Consider the following 22,518-nt stretch of genomic DNA (forward strand, 5'->3'; position numbering starts at 1 on the left):
ATGGCAGGCATGGAGTTGCCATGGTTGCCTCTTATCTGCACTGCTAATTATTTTTTTGGCAGAAGCTTAAGAATTTTAAAACCAAATCTGAGAGAAAAAGAACGTAGAGAATAGATGTTTTGTTTCTGGCCTCTTCTGCTTTTCCTCAGATTAGACATAAATCTGTCAACACAAAATGAGACTCAGAAGATGAGGCATGGATCAGGGTTGACACTGACCATACCTAGGAAATGTTACACCAGATTTTCCAGGCAGATAGAGCCAGAATGTGGGCCACTAATTGACACACCATAGCCATGTGTACCAGGGACAGCTCTGGGGATATTCCAAGATTCATGAAACCCCAAGTAACCATGAGAAAGGATAATTTAAAAAAAATCCTGATGCTCTATAGCTAGGGGAACCCAAGGAGAAAACAGCCAATCAGAGAGAGCCACTGAGAGTATAGATGCTGGAATCAGCAAACATTCTTCAAAAGTTTCCCACATCTGCATTTTTAATCTTGATTTCATATCATAAAAGAATTCATAGAAGTCCGAATGTGTCTTTGGCCTCCATCATCCCTAGGGCAGAAGCACAAAGTTATGATCCTTATTTGAAACTTGTGAGCCAGTTGTTCTCAAATTCAGTGTCTTTGGAATCTCCTGGGATATTGATGGATTCCACCCACTGAACCACTGATGCCAGAGCACACTTGTGGAAGAGCCAGTAAATGTCTGCTTCTAACAAGTGTCCAGGTGGTGCAGGTACAGGCAAGCAGGGCCACCTGATGTAGCAATCTGGTTTTCACACAGAAAGGGACACAGCTTCCCATCCATCCTGCACCATTGTAGGGAGAGCACTGCCAGGGATATCTGATGTGTTTCTTCCAAAAATAGCTAGGCATTCATGTCTAGCTGAATGCTGAGTTTCATTCCCTAATATTGTCTCACTCAACCTCAGAACCTGACTAGACTTGAGCTCAGCATGCTATGAACTTACCCTACTTATAGATATGCTTGTTCAGCAGACATCAAGTTCAGCGTTAGCTGCAAAGAATGGTTGTACCACGCTGATGCTTAAACACATTGAAAAGTGAGCTGGTGTGTGGATTCAAAACAATTTTGGGGGAAAAAAATCTCAAATTTTTATTTTTCCCTTCTTCCATTGCTTCCTTTAAGCAGAACCTCTCATTCATGGTTATGAAGGGCAGGATTGCCTCACATGTGCATATGATACAAGACCACACTCTGAGGATCTCTTGGAAGCATCACTTACAGGTCAGTTTCTCTTGTTTATATGCAATTTCCTTTCCTCTCCTTCTTATATATGTTTCCCTTTCCTCCTCTTATTTTTGAGCTAGAAATCAAACTCTACACTCCTGCACTCCCCTGTCCTGTGATACCAGAAGAGTTAATATGTTTCTTATGTTCCTTCCTTCATCTTTTATCACTTCAAAGGACTCCGGATAATTAAAATCCAAAATCCTAGCTCCATAATAGGACATGCTGAGAGCTCTAAGTTACTGGTGGCATCATTTTGCCCCAGAGAGGGATGAGGTCTTTTGTGGGATTCTCTAGAACCACAGATACCAATTGAGAGAGTGTCCCCAGGGACACACACTATCACAAACTTCATTAAATATTAAGAAACTGCTGCTAAATATGACACCATAAAGAAGAATCAGGGTCATGTTCTGGAATCTATCTTCAGAAAACTGTACTGTAATGGAAGTATGCAAAAGTGTTGCTGCCATTTAAATCTTAAAGGTTCCTTCCAGGCCCACATATTAAGGCTTGGACAATTCCCTTTGGAGCTACTGGGATAGTGGTGGGACCTTCAAGAAGGATTGGCAGGAAGTCAGGCTGTTGGGTGTGTGCTCTTGGAGAGGTTTTAAGGCACACACCCTTCTTCTCTTTGTTTCCAGGCTGCCATGATTTGATCAGACCTCTGCCATACTCTCCCACCATGATATGTTGAGCTCTCACAGACCCAAGGAGATGGGTAGGCAATTGTGGATTGAAACTTCTGAAACTGTTACCAAAATAATCATTTTCTCCATTTAAGTTGTTTCTCTCAGATATTTTTTATAGCAATGGAGAACTAAAAAAATAATTTCAGAACCTCCAACCAAGTTTCATCAAACTGAGAAAGATGGTGGATTAAAGGCCAAAAATAACTGAGAAGATTCTCTTAGATACCAGAAACATCCAGGTTGCAATGTTTTGGTGTAAGGATGTGGAAAGAATGTGCAACTAACTACATCAGAAAGAAAGGCTATCCCAGTGGGAAGATCATGCTCTGGCCTCAAAAGGCTTAGGGTGACATTGTGTAATAAGCACATTGCTACACTGCAGGAAACTCCCCTGAAGGTGAGGATAGTCTGTGTACTGGGAACCTCTTCACCCAGAACCACTTGTACTGTCACTGTCAAATAACTAGCTCCCACGATACCTGGAAAAAAGTCGAGATGTTCTCCTCAAGCTTAACCAATTGAAAGATATTCTTGGATACTGACAAGTTCAGAGTTCTAGATCCTCCAGCTTCTCTGACTGGACTTCCCTGAAACCATGTAAAGATGAAAAAGCAAAGTGGAGAATTCATTCATACACAAAATAAATAACTAGGAGGTAAGTGGCTAGCTCTGAAACCATCTCAATAATAGAAATAAGCCAAAAGAATCCTATTTTTTCTGAGATCAGAAGGCACATGGTATGATTCTAGGAAGAGTAGATGTATGTGAGGGCAAGTACAGTAGTGATGCAGCCATAATTAACAAGGGGAAACAGGAGGTGGAGTGGAAAAGGGTCGCCAGGTCCAATAATTCCACACTTTACAAGAGAATCAAGAGATGATACTCTTTCTGAGATTCATTGATCATGAACTTAGCTATGTTAGCCGTTTTTAACTAGGCAAAGAAATAGGATATATGCAACCATAGACATTAATAATATGGTATTGTGCATTTCAAAGTGGAGGAATATTTCCACTATTTAAACACAATAAATATCTAGGGTAAAGAAACCTCCCCTCCACCTATCAACTCCTGCAGCAGGTGGGAGAGATGGCCCCATGGTCATAAGTGTGGGGGAACCACTCCTGACCCCCACCAGCTGCAACATTTGTAGAGCAGGCCATGCACCCTGACAGGGCAGTACAACAGAGGCAACCCTGTTAGCAGAGGTGTGAGTGAGCCAGCCCTGAAATCGTGAGCATGGGACAGCTGTCCCCATTATCCGCCTGCCTTGTGGTGGCAGGAGCAGGGGAGAAGTGCCCTCTTATCAACACATGAAGCAGGTGGGAGAGCTGGCCTTGTGGTCAGAAGAGTGGTAGAGCCATACCTGACCCCCACCAGCCACAAAACGTGGGAATTCAAGCCCTGCACCTCTCCAGAGAAGCACAATAGAGCCAACACCATTACTGAAGATGTAGGTGAGCCAGCTCCAAAATTGTGACCATGAGAGAGCTGTCCCCATTTCCCATCTGGCTGACCAACCCAGGCCCAGACACAAGGTTTGACTTGGTTTGCCCCAACATCCACACCATCTATGGTCTTCTGAAGCAGATGAAGGGACCTGACCAGCAGGGCGCCTGCATGATGTCTAGGAAGAGTCCTAACAGGGGCCCTGCATCAAACGATCCGTGGAGACCAGAGGCTTCAAACCAGACCAATGACTCTGCAAGGAACACTTGAAAATTGAGATATATGGACAAAGAGGTATATGATGTTACTTCCTGGGTCACACTGCAGCTTCCCTGACAAGATTTTTAATTCCTTCCCTTTTATGTTTTATTTACCTCATTTTATTTTCTTCATTTTTTCTCTTGAATTTTATTTTATTCACGGTGGGGGGGAGAACAGGGGCAAAGGGAGCATCGGGAATTCATCATATCAAGATACATGATGTGAAAGACACATAGAATAAATAAATTTTATTTAAGAAAAAAAATGATAAATATCGCATTTCTCCTCTAGCCTTTGCAAAGTGGACTCATGATCCAGAGACCCAGAAGTTAAGAGTTTTTGGTGCCCAAGACGTCGCAGCTAGCTGCTCCATGACTGTTATAGTGCCACAAAACTAATGTTTTTGAATTATACCATAGATGTAAATGTAATCACTATGGTTGTCATTTGGATTGACATGAGAAAAGAGAGAGAAAAGTGGGGAGGTCCATGCAACATTGAAAGAAAAAGACTGACTATTAACATGTATAAAACCAGGCAGGGGTGGTTCATGCCTTTAATCCAAGTATTCTGGAGGCAGAGACAGGTGTATTTCTGAGTTTGAGGCCAGCGTGTTCTACAGAGCAAGTTCTAGGACAGCCAGGACTACATGAAGAGACCTTGTCTCAAAAATAAAAAAATATGAAAACAAAAACACCAAAGAGAATGATGGAAAGACTCCACAGGGATCAGTACCTATCTATCTGCTGAACCGAGACGGACAGTCTGGAGCAAAAGTACTTTCAACATGATTACACATAAACAAAAAGAGAAGGAGGGAAATGGAGAAATCTGTCTACCCAAAGTCCATGACCAAGGAGACACCAAAGTATTGAAAGTTACTTGAACAGTAAAAAGAGAAATGAAGTCATGAAAGAGGATGGTGACCAAAGTCTGCTTCTGTGATGATGATTTTTAAATCTGGAAGGTTCTTTAGGCCAGTGTGCCTGTGTTTCAAAAAGGCCCATGTCATACATCCTGAGCTGCAAGTTACCTTTTGCCTGCCAATACTTGGTGTGAAAAAGAGTTAATCATCCCCATTATATACAATTCTGAGTATAATCCGAAGATACTTATTGACATAGATGTGAATGAGTTGGGCTTTGTGACACAGAAGGCGAGTCAGTTTAGGAAAGTACACCCAAGTTACCACATCCTGAAAATCATGGATGCATAAATGATCTCTTGGTGGTTTGACAGTGACTTCGTACAAATCGCTCCAATCGCTATTGAAGATCATACACCCTCAAGAAAATATCATGACTGTGATCTTTCAGAACACTAACTACCAAGCGGCACCACCCATGTGCAAACAATGAGAGAAGTACTTATTGAATTGTAAAGAAAACAGAAAGACTGCCCAGTTTAACAGTTGGCCTTTAGTTTGGGGCCCAAGGGCTTACATGTTAATAAAACACAGTGACTGAAAAAAAGATAAATATTTGAAAAGATATGGTCACTTCAATTCAAAATCATATACTATACATTTATACAAGAACATCACATCATACCATGTAAATAGGTACAACTTTTATGTTTTTATGTATCCATTAAATTTTAATGCTGGGTGTAATGGTATACATCTGTAATCACTGCACAGGCAGAAAGAAATCCTATTTTTTGAAAAAACAAAAAAAATTAAGAAATGGGGAAAAGAAAGGGGGAAACAAGAGGGGACAGGAAAGACAAAAATAGGATGCATGGTTTAGAAACTACTGAAGAAGAAATTTCACACAGTGTTCCAAAGGGCAAGAATTAAACATCACACCAAGATCACCTCTCACAGCCCTATAGCAGGTACATTGTAGGCTTCTGTTGGTTGAATTGTATATCATTGCAGTATGTAAAGTAAATTTGTTATGGGAGTTTTGCATGGATTTATGGGAGATAGACATGGATTTACTGGACATTTTGTGTTTTTTGAGTCACTATTTCTTCTGAGAAATTTGTCTTAAGAAAGTGACTTAGCAAGTCATAAAGCTATTCATTATTGTGTTGAGAAGCAAACTGTATCCAAAGAATAGACAGTGATATAAGACTGCAAATATAATAGTGTCTTAAATGACATAACACAACTGAATCACATAAAATTAATTGGAAAATTATAGATACGTGATCTGCATTTTATAAAACAATGGAGATAAGCGAGAAATGAAATGATGATAAGATAGATAATAAATGGATAGATAGATGATAGAGACATAGATAGTAGATAGATAGGTGAGAAATGAAATGATTATGATAAAGATGGATAATAAAAAGAAAGGGAGAAGGAAGAAAAGAAAAATACAAAAGATTTTATAATAGGTTCAGAGTAAAGCATGGTTCCCAAACTCAGCAAAAGTCTCACACATTTCATAACACATGGAAGAAATACTAATAGGAAATCTGTACTGAATGTCCACATGTAGAGCCCATGGGACATTACCACTACGCCAGAGGACTAGAGAATACTCAGGCCTACACACAGAATTTGTTCGATCTTTCCTTTGTACAAGATAGTCCTGGTGTACTCCTAACCCACTGGGCAGCAGACATGTGCCACTTGTAAATGTCGGACTGGAGCATTTCCCCTGAGCTTCACATGTTTTCTAGGTATCGTCTGTTGTGGAGCAATAAACGAGGCTTTTTAAGTTTGTGTTTAACATAACCCTGCACAATAAGTGCAAACTTGGATCAGAAGTAGTTTTTTATTGAAATCTTAAATTTCCTTGTTTACTGGTATTTGGAAAGAATCCAGAGATAGGCTGATAAGTGGCTAGAGAAGGTCAAAGAGATTTGTTTTAGGAAATGTGAAGCATGTCCAGTCTTGAAGTGATGTTATGGAAAGACAGAGTGCTTCTTTTATTCTACCAACAATGCTTTTAAAATTCTTAAGCTGGACAATACTGCATGCATATATCTGCATAACTGGACAAGCCAAAGCCCATGAGGCATAAGGATATTAGAGTGACTCATCTTTTGGCAGAGTATCTAGAGTATAAATGCTGCTGTTAAATTGTAACTGCCATTGTCTAGACTGCATGTTTTCTGGTGCACACATCAAATAGCCTCTACAAAGGCCTATAAGATTTGCTTACAGTGGAATATTTTTCTCATGCCTTCTGCTTTCAGAAACTAAAAATGGTATTGGCAACCAAGCACAGTCTATAAGTAAGGGTTTTTAAAGAGTCTAAAATATTGCTTAATTTTCTTTACTTTTATATAATAATCATATTTAGAATTTTAATTCTTTTCCTCAATTTTCATTATTTTTTTCCTGGCCATTATAAGCCATGACTTAGACATAATAGACTTTCTGACTGATAAAGAATAGATGATTATATTTAAAATTATGGAGAAACTAGATAATTGGAAAGCAGGTATCAGTGACTGTGGTGAAAATGCAGGCTTACACTTTGGAAATCAGTATGGCGACTCCTCAAGAAAATGGGAATCAGTCTACCACAAGATCCAGCAATTCCACTCTTAGGCATATACCCAAAAGAAGCACATTCATACAACAAGGACATCTGTTCAACAATGTTCATAGCAGCACTATTTGTAATAGCCAGAAACTGGAAGCAGCCTAGATGCCCCTCAACCGAATAATGGATAGAGAAAATGTGGTACATTTGCACAATGGACTACTACTCAGTGGAAAAAACAATGGAATCTTGATATTTGCAGGAAAATGGATGGAACTAGAAGAAACCATTCTGAGCAAGGTAACCCAATCACAAAAAGACAAACATGATATGTACTCATCATATGTAGATTTTAGACATAGAGTAAGGATTACCAGCCTGCAATCCAGATTGCCAGAGATGGCAGTAAACAAGGAGGACCCTAAGAGAGACATACATGGTCCCCTGGAGAAGGGGAAAGGGTCCAGATCCCCTGAGCAAATTGAGAGCACAGGAAGAGGGGGGAGGGAGCTAGTAGAATGAGAAGGGGAGAAGAGGAGAGATGCAGAGTTCATGAGGGAGCAGAAAGGTTGAGTCAGGGGAAGAATAGAAGAAAGGGTATGTGATAGGGTTTTAGTTGGGGGGGTGATAGAGGAGGACAGGAGGGAGAAGGGAACTGGGATTGTCATGTAAAACAATCTTGTTTCTAATTCAAATAAAAAATGGTTAAAAAATCAAAGAAAATGCAGGCTTAGTAAAGCACAATGCATTCCTAGCAACTTTCTTTTCTGTTCATGTATTTCATTATCTGTTGCAAGCATTAAATATTGTGAATAAACTGCATCTTCTGAGACTCTTATGTCTTATGAAATGTTGTGAAGCATTCAAAATTTAATAGTCCAGTGTTCTTTGATAGTAATCATGTTACCAGTAGACTTGGATTCTAAAAGATTTCTTCTGATGAGTGATGCTAACTGCCCATGGATCATGGAGCTAGTAGAAGGTATTCCTGTAGATGAACAAAAGTTTTTGTTTGATACATGTTAATCAAGCAGTTGTGAAACTTTAACTCCATAATCAATGCAATTGCATAGCAAATAACTGAGGTAATTTCAATTTTACTACAAAGTATACCAGGGAAGAACAGAATATCACATGGTAAATAATCAATAAGAAGTCTCCACAGGTGGGCAAAAGCAAGAACTCTAGTTCTTCATTCTTTGTTTCAATTTCTTACAAAATGGCTCACTCTCTGCCTATAGGAGCCATTTTAGTCAATATCCCATCATGAGAACAAAATAAGCTCCAGTAATGCCGTTGCAGCACTTAAAGGATGCAGTCACAAAAGTTAACATTACACCTGGAACATTCAAAACTTCTATTTTTATACCAAGGTTAATATTTTTGTCCAAACTGAAATATTGTCTTCTGTCATTACAATTTCTATGATCATTTTATGCATAGACATGTATAACAGAAGTTCCTTTCTGAAATTGTTATCTCCCAACCCATTCACACAGCATGTCTTTGTTGTGTGTTATTCTGGAAAATTATTTTAATAATCCAAAAGGGGTGTAGGGATCAAATGCATTTAAGATCTATTGTTCTGTTTCCCTAAGGTTTGGGGGTTAATTAATTCACTGGAGGACTTATTGCCCTCAGGCTTTAACAAACAGCTCTCAGAAAGCATTCCCCACAATCTTAATTAAAGGTGGCTTAAATGGGAGCTTATCAGAATTCCACTTTCAGGGGCACCAAAGAGTCAAGAGAACAGATGGGGTGACATTTCTGGTACTAGGGATCTTGAGTCAGCTTATGCATTGCAACACCTGTATTCTTGGGGTGCCCTCTCCTGGTTTGTTCCAACCTCTTACTGTGTTATTTGAAACCCTCAGCATGGGCGCTGCAAAATGTTTGGGATTAACTCTTGAGCCAGACACCGGGGAATCAGATGAGCATCTGAGGGACACTCAGCCTGGAAGTGACAGAACTGGGACACTGTTAGAAACTCAGCGTAAAGTTGTTTCTGTGTCTGTGTACAGACACAACTTCTGAGAAGAAAAGCTTTTTTATTATTATTGTTTTGAGACAGTTTAGCTGGAATCAAAGGTGTTTACCTCCTCACCCATCTGGCAGGAACCATTTTTATAGGCACAATTATCAAATTACAGCAATTAAAACTGAAAGCAAGTTACAGTTATCAAATTATTCATTTCTCTCCAGTGCTCGGGATAACCAGAATTTCTGAGAAAGATGTGATTTGCCGTTATCATCCTCTGGGAAGGCCCTGTGTTCATCCTGATCCTCTCTGTTCACAGTGTGGGCTTTCACATTTGAGCTGCTTCCCTTCCTCTTCACAGAGCTGTTTTCTGATTTGCGAAGGACACAGGGGAGTTTCCCAGCATTGCCAAACAAGGAACAGTGATTCATGAGTGCAAACATGGGCCCTTCCACGGTAGATCTACTAACCCCCCCTCTACTGAGGACATACCAAGGAACTTTACTTGGAAATCTGTCAGTCACTTTCCACTGTCACCACCAATATGGGGCAACAGGCTCTGGATGCTGAGGGGGTAATCTTGCCTGACACAGAGATGCTTCCTCAGAGCAACAGGCACTAAGTTGTCAGGTTAGAGAGTAAAACTAGTTAAGCAGAATTGAGACAACAGAACTCATTCATTTTGGAAAACTTGGGAATGCAAGAAATGGGGGAAGAATCACAAACTCCACAGTATTATTTTTTTTAACTTGTAGAAGTTAGCTCCTTATTTAGAAAAGCTTTAATTTAATTTATTTTATCAATGCAGCCAACATGGAACAGCCGAGGAGGTGATAAAGACTGAGAGTGGTTTATTTGTGCTTGGTTTTCTTTTAAACAAGGTCTAATGTCGAGTCCTCTGGCCTCACAGTATACAAAACTGGGGCTGCCTTCAACTCCCCACCCTCCTCTTTTGCAGCTACTGAGTGCTGGGATTATAGATAAACTCCATTACCCTACTTAGACAAGGATTTTAGATAAGTTGTTTCTCTCTATTTCTTCCCAGATATCTGGTATGACTCATTAGTTCTTTAAATTACCCACTGATAGTTTTATAGGATAGGCAACATTTTCCACTTAGCCCATTGTAGAACAATAACATAAGATATCCCTCAAAATAAAGAATTATTGAACTGAAGATAAATAGGAATAAGTGAACTTGAGCCTCTTTACCTTTCTTCTGTCAGGGATAGGTTTTCAAGGACAAGAGAAAACTCCCTATGAACCTCCCCTTTCTGCCTAGGAGAGAGGAGACAGTTTTAGACCCTTATTGCTTGGGATTGATCATATATTAATATGCTGCATTAGCCAGACTGTATCAACCAATTGTTTATTTGCTACAGGGTACTACACCACAGATCAAAGTCCTTCATCTCTCTATTTGTCTAAAAGTTTAATGTTATTTGCTGAAGAATCTACACAAGCTAAAATTAAAAGCCCCACTTTAAGAACTACTCATTCCATGGGTGTTCCCATACACAAGTGGCACATTCACAATAGTAAACGTGTATTTGTGTTTCTATTGCTAATCTGTCTTCAGTTGGAAAGATTCATTCCAAGAAAGAACTCTTTTGAAAATAAATTATTAACTTTCTTCTGTATCACTGTGTTATATTTTTTTGTAACACCATAACAAAACTTCTGAGACAGTCACCTTGTATGAAGGAAAGGTTTGTTCGGGCTCATGATTTTGGTGATTTTAGCGTATGATTGCTTAGCTGTGTTGCTTTGGGCCTGTGATGTAACACTACATCATGGGCTCAGACAATCTACACTTCTTTCAGATGAGGATGAGTTTAGGAGGGATAAAGAGGTGTACATTCCCCATAGCAGAGAAGTGAGAACTTGACCTTCTCTTTTTTAACTTTGGTGCTCTGCTGAGTCTTTCAAGATCATTGGTCAACTGCAAACTAGACTGAAAAAGTACACCCTAGGAATTGCTCTTAGAGAAGTTACAGATGGTGAATATTGATACAGGTTTTGGCACACACTTGCTACTTTGTAACAGCTTCAGAATGCTATGGAGTGAAGGATACATTCATTGTACAAAAATTTAGAAAACAATTTCTTTTATTTTTGAGATTACAATACAATTACATCACTTGTTCCCTCACTCTAATGCCTCCCACATAACTCTCTCTCTCTTTCTCTGAAATCCATGGCTTCTTTTCTATTTTTCTACTAATTACTGTTGCATACAAATATGTATACATAAATACATATCTATTCCTAAATATATAAATACAACCTGTTCAGTCTGTATAATGCTACTTGTGTGTATGTTTTCCAGTTGACCATTTGGTGTTGGACAACCAATTGGTGTGCTTTTCCCTGGGGAAGATTATTTCTCTGGCTACCCAGAGCTAGTGAAGTCATGGATCTTTCAGGAGAACTTAAAACTGCCACTTTACTAAAGTGTCATAATCTACATAATCTATCTACATTTTAAATGTTCATGCTTATTCCCATAGCTAAGAGCAGTCCTCACTCATCATCAAGAAAGCTTTTCTTTGCAACAGATGGAGACCTTTACAAAAAAAATCATTGTACCTTTAAAACTAGTTTCTTGAAACTGGACAGACAACTCAGTGGTATTGCTGATGCAGAGGTGGAGAATTTGATTCCCAGCAACCATGTCTGGCTGCTCCCAGTTACACTGAACCTCAGCTACAGGGTATTCAATACTCTCTTCTAGCCTGAACGGACCTGAACTTGTGTGTTCCTACACACACACACACACACACACACACACACACACACACACACACACTTAAAAATATGAAAAGTTTATTTTTAAATGTAATTTCTTTCCATAACTCAATTTGAAAATAGCCTCTGTATTCCCTGTAATACCACTGAAGTAGTCAGTTGTTCAGTAAAAAAAATAAATAAATAACTGAGTCAATGATTGGCTGTAGAGTTCCATAGCTCTCCATATGATACTTAAGTCTTTTTTTTTTTTTTTTGAGACAGGTTTTCTCTGTGTGGCTTTGATGACCAGGCTGGCCTCAACTCACAGAGATCCTCCTGCCTCTGCCTACCCAGTGCTGAGATTAAAAGCATGTGCCACCACTGACCAGCATTTTGACACTTAAGTCTTGATCATATCACAACTATTCAGGCCCTGCATTCTCACACCCTTCATCTTCCATTCCCTGTTTTGGGGGTAGGGATTATCGGGTGAGGAGGTTCATCTCTCTGAGTATTCCCAGATCTGTTGAACTTAGCTTACTCGTTATGCCCCTGGATGGGGAACACTGATCAGAGATAATTAGGAGAGTTGTCAAGAAACAACTGATAAGGGAGAACAAATCTGGATTCTCATCATTTCCACCATAGACAGAATATTTTCTACTTCTTGAAATATATTTACTCTAGTGATTAAACGATGCCCCAGGTTGGGAAGCAGTGACTGCTGCAATTTTCTGATGTTGTTAAGATTTCTCAAAATAAGACATTTGAAATGTGCATACCCATATATGTTATAAAAATTCTCACTTTACCTTATCTACAACAACAAAATAACATCAGAAATCTTATGCCATATGTGTTCTCTATTTGAAACAATTATTAATATAACAATAACGCTAACCCCGCTTTCCTTTTACCATATAAAATCCCATGTAAGAAGACTGATGTATATTTCAGAAACTAAGTGGGAAAAGTTGATTAGTTTTTAAAACTAAACTTGACTGACATTTATTAACAGAGTTCTTATAAATGGTGGTCCCCCATTATTATCATTCAAATACTGTTCTACTTCTATATTATTATTAGAAATCATAGGTTATTTTTGAGATTAAAATTCTACAAAGAACTTTTATGAGAGTTCATAATAATTTTCAAAGCATTGTTACAAAGACCAAAGTCTGGGGCTTGGAGAAGAGACTAGCCAGCCTTCTCAATGGTGCTTTTCTTCAAGTGATATGTTCCCTAAGGAATTCATAACTGTTTCTTAGAGCCAGGACTTCCAGTAGCCCTAGTTTCCATGTAAGCTGTATCTCAACTCCTGCTTCTTTACACCTTTAAAACCTTGTGTGATATGAATACATATAGCACAGAGAAAGTTCAGGTTACTACGAATTTCACCCTTTCCTGGATCCTTCATTTTCTTTTTCCCTTGAAACACACACATTCAGAACCAACAGTGACACACATTGGGTCTCAGAGAAAAACCCCTGATATATCCTGTAATTTTATGAGTTCACGGAATATTTAAAAATAAACAGGGTCCAGCTGGTCACACAAGGCTTCATTCAGATGGTGAAAGAAAAGGGGCAATGAACTCTGGGAGATGAAAGACACGGAGGAAACCAGCGGCACAATGCCCTTCCGGTGTGGGATGTGATCCTTGCTGTTTTAACAGGGTTTTCATTTTGAATGTTGATGTAAAATTGTTAGCCAGTATTCAAAACAGTTGGAAGGGAAGCTCACAACACTCCTCTTTATCCTTACTGTTGACTATTTTCATAATCCCAATTTGAAAAAGAAATCCCTGAAAGCCTCCTGTCAGGAAATAGAAAATGTACCATTTCACTTGGGGTTTTATTTTGGTTTGTTGTAAGTTTTGCATTCTGTTTTTACTTTAACATACATGTTTAAGTTATTCAAATATAAATTTTCCTTCCATAACTCAGACCTCTTCCCAGACTTTGTCATTTAAATTCTTAGCATGTTTTGCATGTTCCTACCTCACAGTTCTTGCTAGTGTCTCTTTGTTTCTCTTTGCTTGCCATCAAGAGACAAAAAGTTACACCACCTACAGATTCTCTTGTATTATTCTTTCTCCAAGCCCTTGAGAAACAGGTACCATAGCAGAAGCAGATGGATATTCTCCACAAGGTCAGGGTGCGGCCTTTTTTTTTCTCTTTACAGGAGTCAGCCCTAAGGCTTCATCATCCAACACAGAAAACAAAACAAAACAAAACAAAAAAAACCCTCTCCCAGCAACAAAAAAGCTTTAAATTGACTTTAGGCCACAAGTTTGACTGAATCTCATAAAGGTCCCTTTCAGCAAAATTTCAATCTCCAAATCAATACTCTTCATGACATGTTTGGCAGTTGTCATCTATATGATGACTGTCACAGAAGCGTGGGAATTCAGTGGACTCCTGTTCTCAAGATCAGCTTCAAATCACCACATTCCTTTCTACTCAATATGATGAGAGTATAAAACCTTTCTTGAGGTTAAACTTGCTGCTAGTAGTCAACCACAGACCAAGGCATTCCATCTCCTCCTGTCACTTGATTACAATGAATCCATGAGATATGGGACTCTCTAGCTTCACACTTCCAAGCCTAGTCACACATGTTTTCCTTCCTACTAAGAACTCAGAGGAAATACAAGGAATTGTGTTCTCATTTAGAAAAAACTGAAGTAGGATCTGTGTACTGGGTGGTTTTCTGTGTCAACTTGACACAAAATAGAGTCATTAGAGGGGAAGGAGCCTCAGCTGAGGAAATGCCTCCTTGAGATCCAGCTGTAAGGCATTTTCTCATTTAGTGATCAATAGGGGAGGTCATAGCCCGTAATAGGTGGTACTGGTCCTAGGTTCTATAAGAAGGTGTTAGAGCAAGCCATGAGGAACATGCCAGTAAGCAGCACCCCTCCATAGTCTCTACATCTTCTCCTGCCTCCAGGATCCTGCCCTGTTTGAGTTCCTGTCCTGACTATTTTCAGTGATGAACAACAATGCTGGAGTGTAAGCCAAATTAACCCTTTCCTCCCCAACTTGCCTTTTGTTCATGGTATTTCATTGCAGCACAGCAATAGAAACCCTAACTAAGACATTCTGGAATTTAATTTTAGAAGTCTCTCATAAATTAGTTTAGATAGGAAATATGAGTAATTCCATTCCTTAGTGCCACTTTCTTAGTCCATTTCCTGCTGCTGTAACAGAATGCCATATCACAGGCATATCACATCATAAGGAAAAGACATTTCTCTCATCTCTGAAGGCCAAGAAAAGCTAGCACGTAGTTGCCAGCATCTTGACAAGGCCACTTTGCTGTGCCATAACAGGATGGAAGGCATCTCACAGAGAAATAGAGTGAGTTAGCTCTGTTTCTTCTTTAAAAGTTTTTTTTCTTATTGCTTATTTTACGCGTATGTGTATTTTTATCCTTATTCCTCCAGTGCCTATGAGATGAGAAGATGATGTCAGCTCTTCTGGGATTGGAGTCACAGGCCAGTGGGTGAGAGCCATCACCTAGGTGTTAGGAAATGAACTCCAGTCCTCTGGAAGAGCAAGCAGTGCTGTAAACCACCAGCCCATCTCCAGGGAGGTCCCAGTCCCATCTCCAAAGTCCATCAATACAGATATTTGAGGATGAACTTCCCAACACACCAGGCTTGACAAACACCTCTAATCCATTGCACCTTTGTAGTTCAGCAACTAGTAGTGATAGCACAACGGTGCAGGAGACCCTCTCAAAATATGGCTGTAAAACTATGATGATCCCCCATGGAAGGCCTCACTCTCTCTGGGGTGTGGATGGGGAGTGGAGGGGGGAAGGAGAGGTGAGGTGGCCAGTGGGGGGCATGGGAGGATGGGAGGGAGATGGAACTGGGATTGATATGTAAAATAAGATTGTTTCTAATTTAAATAAAAAAGTTTAAATTTTTTTTAAAAAGAAATGGCTGTAGATTAGAAGGCTCCACCCCCAAGTATGCTTCTTGGGCATAGGATTATTTTCAGAAATAGCAGAAAGAAAATAATTCTGACAGCAGTGTGGAAATGACCTTCTGTGAGGGAAATTTCTATTGATAGAAGAAATGTCCATTTGGTCTCCTTGTCTCCACCTAATTAGTGTCAAGTATGGAAGGAAGAAGTAAAATCGGTAGACATCCTGTCAGCAGAGAAGGCACCCAGAGAAGTCCAAATAACTAAATTTGCCCTCACTTCCTAGGTCTTTCCTGTACCCTCTCCATGCCTGGCCTTCTTTACCTGTGTGTTCATAAGCTCACCTTCTTTTGTTACTCTGTCTTTCACTATAAAATATGGCAGCTAACAACCCAGAAAAGAAAGGTATTTTCCTCCTTTATTATTATGCCATCATTAGTCTTTCAGTTCTGTATAACAAATGCACTAGTCAATACAGCTGAATCTTAAACCTCACCAGATAACTCTTAAAGAAAAGTTAGGTTGTGGAAGCCCAGGGTTAATTTACATTCATTTTTAATGTTAATTGAAATAGAAACAAATAATAGCACATTATGTATAGTATATATGTATGTACACATATGTATATGTGTGCATGTGTGTGCCTGTGTGTGTGTGTGTGTGTGTGTGTGTGTGTGTGTGTGTGTGTGTGTTCTCTTGGTGACTCTTTCCCAGCCTACTTCCTGCCTGGCTATTGGCCAAAGAGAAACATAAATGCAGAAAGACATCCCCCATTATTTGAATGAAATAAGATTTTTTCTTGACCTTCACTTAGCTCTAATATAGATGTCATTAAATGCAGCTATTTCTTTTGTCAAATAGTCTGTTTCTTCTCTTGCAAACCAGCAGGTTTTAACTTGTGTGGTTATGGAAGTCATGTGACAGCCCTCCATACATGGAGGGTCATCCATATGACATAGAATATGCTTATATTTCACAAGTACAGTCATTGTTTAAGATAGAATATGTAGATCTGCACAGTAAAACTTAGTTTGAAACATAATGGATGAGACAATGAAATTGGGTGGCTGTCATATATTCACCTTTAACCAATTAGAGTTTATGGTTTTAGAGGCTGAACCAGCTGTAACTCCAGACATAGCAATTCAATTCTGAAAAGAGTCAGCATAATTATCCACTTTGCTACTCAAAACATTTTTTGAGCATCTGATATGTGCTCTACAGTTACACTAGAAATGGAGAACAAGTTAGCATATATGACTCTCAATATAAGTTTTACATGGATTCAGTTCTCTACAAAACACAAAATGACATACCAGTCTGCTAAACCATAAAAATGATGAACATAATATTTATAGGTACTTTCTAAAAAGTCTAATTTAGCTAGAGCACTTAACTTAGTCAAGAAATTGAAAAGAAAAAATAGAGAGCACAGATGCCTTCTAGGAGGAAGGAAAAATGTCACAAATGAGGACCAAACCCCACATCCTGCAGGTACAGTATTGAGTCAGCAGAGGTAGGTATGAGGTTAAGCCCATCCTACTGTCCTCAACTCTAAAAATCATCATTCCTGAGTCCTCAGAAAATCATCCCAGATGCCATTTCCTGGTTTATAATTCACCTTAGCCAAAACCCCATTGGTCCAATGAGCTGTTTTCATTTCTTCATCTCCAAAGAACCTCACAGAGCCATCCAAAGGTTTGATTGAAATGACTGGAATGCCAAGTGATGGATGTATAAATCCATTTGTTATATCAGAGCTTTATTCATAGTCAGGAAGATTAATAGGATAGAATCATAGTTAATTTTTCTGTTGTTATAAGCAAATACTTGACAGGAAGCAACTTAAGGGAAGAGGGGCATTACATTTTGGATTACATTTTGAGGGAATAGTCATCATGGATAGGAAGATGTAGCAGCAGGATGATGAGGCAGTGGGTCACATTGCCTCTACAATTGTCCAGAGTAGACAGGAAATGGATTGGCTGTAAAACCTCAAAGCCCACCTCCAGTGACCTACTTCCTCCAGGAAGGTTTTATCTCCTAAGTAATTTCCCTAGCCTTCCAAAGCATCACCACCATCTGGGGGTCACATGTTCAAACAGGAAAGGCCTAGAGAGGGCATTTTGTATTTAAATAACAATGAGAAACTTAAATCATATTAATAAATGAAGCAACTGACATCAGTCCCTACATTGTTTCCCCTGTTGCTTCCCATTCATTCACCTTACAGACAGCAATATTCTTGAAAGCCATTTTATTTCTTGAATAGGGTATTAAAGAGGCTTAAATGTGCTTGCTTTGATAAGAAGTTTGAGAACTAGCTGTTTTAGATTTACAGCAAAACCAAGAACACATAGAAGGTTTCTATATGCCCTTTGCTCAGCATATCACACACACACACACACACACACACACACAAACACACACACACACACAGAGAGAGAGAGAGAGAGAGAGAGAGAGAGAGAGAGAGAGAGCCTCCCAACTGTCTATATCAAGTGGTGTATTTGATACAAGTGATAAGCCTACAAGACACTTCATTGTCACCAAAAACATGACAGAATTTTTAAAGTTTTAGATGTGAAGTGGATATTTCAGCCAAGTTTTTAATGATTTTCTGTTGTTGTTTAACAAGTTACTATAATCATATTTGTTTAATACAGCAACCATTTATTATCTTGTAAATCAGAAGTCTTGGGCCATGGACTGAGATATGATTCAGGAGTTAGCTTGCTGTGCTTCCGAAGGACCTGACATTAATTTCAGCACTTACATTGATAGATTCACAGCTACCTATAACTTCAGTACCAAGGGATCAAATGCCCTCTTCTGGCCTCTATAGATCATACACACACACACACACACACACACACACACACACACACACACACACACCTTGAAAAAAAAATCTCAGGCTGGCAAGATGGCTGAGCAGACAAAAGTACTTCCATCCCAGACTGGGAATTTGAATTTGATTCCCACATAGTAGAAGGAGAGAACCAGTTCTTTTAAGATGTCCTTTGTCCTTCCCCCATACACTATGAAAACATGTACATGCACAAATAAAATAATAAATAAATAATTTTTAAAGCAAGTCTAGTCAACATTGGTTACACTTCCAGGCTCCCACAAAACAAAACAACAACAACAACAACAACAAAATAATGTGTCAGATGTGTAGGACTCTAATCTAGAGACATCCTAATAGATTCATTTTCAAAACAATTCAAGTTAGTGCCCTAACCCAGCTCCTTCAGATTACAGGTGTGTAGGCTCTTTTCTGGAGGACTGTCAGCCATATCCTGCTCATCAAGCATACCTAAGTATCTCTCAAGTTCTGCTCTGCCATGCAGTGGCACATTGAACACTTCTCTGTCCCTTTTGTCATTAGCAGGAGAAAGCCCCCTGCCTTGAGAGGCTTATAGTATGGCCTGGCCCTTCTAGACTCTCTCTCTCTCTCTCTCTCTCTCTCTCTCTCTCTCTCTCTCTCTCTCTCTCTCTCTTTCTCTCTCAGTCAGCAGTGGCACACACATGATACAACACAATATACATTGAAGAATATGTTTAGAAATTACCCCTGTAGGTCACCTTCTCTAATGTCTTAGACAGAGTACCTCTTAGACAATTATTTAGCAAATGCTTTTAAAAAGATCCCACACTCCTAAGGACAGTTGGCCTTTCTATTCCATGCCACCTCACTTGTCCCACTGCCCTTTCTGAAGCTTAGGAAAGCCTAGGTACACTTGGCTTTAATGCCAGTACTAATTTTCAGAATGCAAAAATAGGTAAATTTTTTCTTCCAGGGAAATTCCCTTCAAATATGCATGGTTCTATTTATTCTTGTCCAATATAAACTATAAAATCTTCCTATTTTTTTAAATGTTTGAGCTAAGGAAATTTTTATATTTCTCCTGTGCTTCACAATTCAGTGCTAGAGCTCCCAGAAAAAATTTAATAGCAATACACACACACACACACACACACACAAACACACCTACCTTTAACAATAAATATGGGAGCTATGTAGTGTCACTTATAATGAAATAGATGCATATTTAATGAAATTCCTTGATTTCCTAGGTCTTCTGTGTTCCCAATTTTTTTCTGAATGACTAGACCTCTTTTACCTAACTGTTCTGCTTTGCTTTGCCTCTCGTCTCACGTGAGCAGCTCATTTGCTTCTCTAAGTTTGTCTTTCTAAATGAAGCTAGTAGAAAGTGATTCCATTTTATATTTTCAGGAAATATTTTTTATAATGGACTGATGAACTGTTATCCAGAACTTAGATGGAAAACCCTCGCCATTAGGACTGGTTTCCTAATACCAAGAGGTGCTATGCAAGTTTTCAAAGGAGAGAAGCAACAGTTTGAAACAGTTACAGAAATTCATAACTGGTCAAAATGCAAACAACTGATCATGGAGTTCCCATAACCCATTGATATATACATAGTATAACTCCCTCACCCAAGACTCAGGGGGCATCATAGAAGAGGGGGTCAAAATATTGTAAATGCCAGAGGGCCAGGAAATCTCCTATGAGATTTGTATCACAGAAATGACAGTGAAACTTCATTATAGTATCTCATCAATATGCTGTCTAAATAGGACCTGAACATGGACAGCACCAGTAGACATGCTGTGGTGGTTTGGATGAGAATACCTCCCATAGAGTCATACATTTGAATGTTTGATCTCAAGCCTGGAGAACTGTTTAGGAAGGATTAGGAGGTATGACCTTGTTGGAGGAGGTGCATCACTGGGGTAGGACATGAGCTTTCAAAAGATGCCTGGGATTCCCAGTGATCTCTCTTCCTCTCCCTCTCTCCCTCCCTCCCCCTTCTCCCTTTCCTTCCCTTTTTCTCTCCTTTCTCTCTCTCATCCCATGATTGTAGATGAAGAAGTGAGCTCTCAGCTGTGTTTTTGCTCCATCTAATCCTTTGAAACTGTAAATAAAATTAAATTATTTCCTTTATAAGTTCCATTGGTAATGGGATTTTGTCACAACAGCAGAAACATAATTAAGGCCCATGCTAACATGGAAGGGTGATAGCTCATAGGGCCCCAGTCCTAATCAAAGAACTACAGACAAGTAAAGAAAGCTGAGGACAGGAGAAATCACTTTTTCAGGAAGAGCTTCCGGTGTCAATTGGTCAGCATTGAAATTATATACAACAAGAAGCACTAAAGGAACAGAGCAAGTTGTAGTTATATATTGATGTATTGTGGGCGGGAGTGAGGGGTTTGGGCAGGAGAGAATCACAAAGCAAAAGAAACCATGAATTTAGAGGGAGCAAGGTATGTAGGCATATTCAAGGGGTAGAAGAAAGAAGAGGAAAGCAGGGAAATGATGTACGTATTTTTTAATTAAAAAATAACATTGGTCCCTTATTCCTAGATATGATGCTGGTCATCCTATTATCTTTCTAGTGGCTAAAAATTTGCTTAAATATAAGCACACATTGATTCATTAGGATAATAGACGAAAATATTTGAATAAAATATTTTTCAGTGATAACCAAAGTGAGTTAAAATGAACCAAGAGCATGAAATGTCAGGCCATTCTTTTTTTTTTTAACCAGGGTCATGGATGTTATGAGTCACACAAACCCAGCAGCCTGGCATTCCATGTTTTCCTTTGCCTACTGTGTCCAGGAAGATTGAATTTATCCAATTTGCTGTGACAACAGCTGCTTCTGGACATAACTTGACAGAGAGATCAAATACAGAAGACTGAGAAGAATTCAACCACTGTAGAAATACCGAGTTGCTGATGTTAGTATTCCCTTAGAATCATGGAAAAAGGAAATCTAAGACCTGGAAATTGGAAAGAAAGATGTACAATTGTAAAGCTTGTATCATATTTGGTTTAGTAATTTTAAGGAAAGCTGTAAGTTATTTCCATGATCTTATTTAACCTTTCAGACATAAAGGCATTTGTGAATATTAAGGTCAATCCTCCCTACCCTACTTTTGATGAACCAAAAGATAAATGTTTTGATACTAATACCTACTTATCTCTCTATACACTCTAATAAATAATCCCCATAAATAATCCCCATATATACAAATAATATAGAGATTAGGTAGATAGGTAGATGGACAGACTAAAAGTAAGGAATGCTTTGATAATTCTATTTGTAAAAACCATTGGAAATATAACACTATGGTTTTTCCTCCAATAACAACTTATATGCACTGTGTTCACTTCTCTCTCTTTTCCCATTAGCATTATGCGTCTGTATCAAAAACATCCCTGCAAAGTGATGTGAGCCTATGGCCACAGCACTTTCAAGGCTCAAAGACAGCCTAGGATAGACAGCAAGTCCAAAAATCAAACAAAGAAAAAACCCTAAAATAATTAGCTATAAACCCTTAACCAAATAGGCAATAGATTAGTATACTGTGGTGACTTAGTAAACTATCCCATTAAAATAACACATGCAATTAATACATTTTATTGACCCAAACTGAAACCCTAATTTTTAAGAACTTTAAAGGGAAACTAATCTTATGAAAGACAAAGAATCAATATGCAATTTATTTTTTTCTAAATTTGCTTCTTTTTCTATTAGCAAAACATAGTTCAGGACACCCCTCTACAAGCAGCATGTGTGCAAACAATTCTAAAAGAAATGTATGTAAAATGGACCCAATCCTCAATGGGGTCTATTTGTCATGATTTCCATATCAACAAATAGAAAGAGGACCCAGAGGCTTATGAATTATTGATCCCAGTACAATTATCTAACAGTCAATTTGAAGATC

General features: G+C 38.8%; 1 protein-coding gene and 1 pseudogene across 4 annotated transcripts in view; one reads left to right on the forward strand and one right to left on the reverse strand.

The window, feature by feature from the left end:
• The window catches only part of CUNH8orf34 (chromosome unknown C8orf34 homolog), a 392,051-nt gene that overhangs the window by 104,082 nt on the left and 265,451 nt on the right, over positions 1-22,518 (reverse strand). The gene's annotated exons all lie outside the window — the stretch shown is intronic.
• LOC100765545 lies at positions 4,342-4,900 on the forward strand (annotated as a pseudogene).

This window comes from Cricetulus griseus, chromosome 2 (assembly GCF_003668045.3).
Source record: "Cricetulus griseus strain 17A/GY chromosome 2, alternate assembly CriGri-PICRH-1.0, whole genome shotgun sequence".
NCBI classification, from domain to species: Eukaryota; Metazoa; Chordata; class Mammalia; order Rodentia; family Cricetidae; genus Cricetulus; species Cricetulus griseus.